The sequence below is a fragment of the Nanorana parkeri genome, unplaced genomic scaffold (assembly GCF_000935625.1).
Source record: "Nanorana parkeri isolate BGI_ZX_2015 unplaced genomic scaffold, ASM93562v1 scaffold2869, whole genome shotgun sequence".
Taxonomy (NCBI): domain Eukaryota; kingdom Metazoa; phylum Chordata; class Amphibia; order Anura; family Dicroglossidae; genus Nanorana; species Nanorana parkeri.
Window position 1 is genome coordinate 39,807 of NW_017309137.1, and position 1,910 is coordinate 41,716.

Genomic DNA, 1,910 nt, shown 5'->3' on the forward strand with positions numbered 1-1,910 from the left:
AAGCCAGCCAAAAAGCAGGAAGCCGGCTTCTAGCCAATCAGGAATCTGGTAGGCGGGTCATTACGTGCCGCCCGTCTTGCCGATTGGTTAGGAAGCCAGGCTGCTCAACAACACGTGAAGCCGGCTTCCTAGCCAATCAGGAATCTGGTAGGCGGGTCATTACGTGCCGCCCGTCTTGCCGATTGGTTAGGAAGCCAGGCTGCTCAACAACACGTGAAGCCGGCTTCATAGCCAATCAGGAATCTGGGAGGCGGGTCATAACCTACAGCCTGGCAAAGGAAGGAGCCAGCTTGGAAAGGAAGCTGGCTCCGTGCTCCCTTGGCACTGCCGGTCAGGGGGAGATCTCCCTCTGATTGGAAGTTCCGGTATTGGCACATTCTCGACCCAAATACTCGGTATCGGCATTGATACTAGTGTCCGTATCGGCGCATCCCAAATCTATATCACTTGTATTGGCTCGCACACCTCACTTACCTTTCACTTGTAAATGAAGTCCATGCGCCGATCCCTCCGGACAAAGATGTCGGTGACTTTGCCGTAGAAGTCTTCTTTATTTCCTCTCAGTCTCAAAAGTCTTTCCTTCTCGACGGAGATGATGGCCGGGGACGAGAGCTCCCCTCGGTCAGACCCGATCCAGCTGTACGACTTAAGCCGTCTCAACGCCGAGAGCGGCCTTTCCGCGGACGCCGCCATAGCCGGGATGGTGAGCACCAACTGGAGCAGCTTTGTGGCCTCCGGAACCGTCTGCGTCAGGTCATTTCGGACCAGGAAGCCGAGGAGCTGCCCGGGCGACTTGCACGCGTTCCTCACCTCCTGCGAGCCGTACAGTCCGACCAGATCGGCCTTCAGCCTCACAAAGTCAAAGTAGCGCGCGTACGTCGACAGGCTCTGCAGTTTCGGGTCGTCCAGGTGTTGGGACATCTGACCGAACTTGGCGCAGTCCACAAAGCCGACGAACGCTAGCTCGCCGAACTGCTCGAAGCGAGCTTGCATCTGAAGACCGACGTTGTCCAGGATGTCATGAAACAATCTCCTCCTCTCCTCTCTGATCGGCTGCCCGTCGCCGTCGTTGAGGCCGAGCGCGGCGCACCGCTGCCGGCACCGCTCGTAGAAGCGGTCGAACTCCCGCCTCTGGCGTTCCACGGACCCCGCGGCGTCGCGGATCAGCTCGCAGCAGACCGCCACGTCCGTCGCCTTACTCTGCAGCGCGCGGAAGAGCTCGTCGGTCTCGCCGAAGACGCACTCGTACGCCATTATCAGGAAGCAGGTGGACGCCTCCGACAGCCAGAGGTCGTACCCCACGGCCATCATCAGGGTCTGGACGTCCCAGCCGTCGGGATTTTCGCTCACGATCCGGAACGCAGCGCGTAGATCAGACTGGTGCACGCCGACGGTCTGGACCAGGCCGGAAGCGGAGCTCCATCTTGCCGGCGCCGCTCTGGGCAAACGCCGCTTCACCACCTCGTCCAGTAGTTGGGTGCGCTCGGTTGACCGGCTGAAAAAAGTCGCCAGTCCCTCCAGCGTTTTAAAAAACGTTTTGCACTCCGGGATACATTTTGCCGAATGCATGAGCACCAGGTTCAGGTTGTGCGCATAGCAGTGGACGAAAGCGGCTTCCGGGACCGCCCCTTTAATCGTGGCCTGCACCGCATTAAGTTCCGAGGCCGGCACGGAGGCCCCGTCGTAACTCTGAGACACCAGCTTCTCCACGCAATTGTACTTCTTCAGCGCGCCGAAAACGTAATCGGCAATAGCCGGCGCTCGTCTGTCACTCACGTCGTCGAAGCCCAAAAACGCCTCCCGCACCTGACAGGTCGCCTCGCCGATGGCCACGTAGTGCATCACGACGGAGAGGCGGGCTTTGTCGTCGGTCGCGTCCGTCGTCTCGTCTACTTGCACGGCGACAAAGG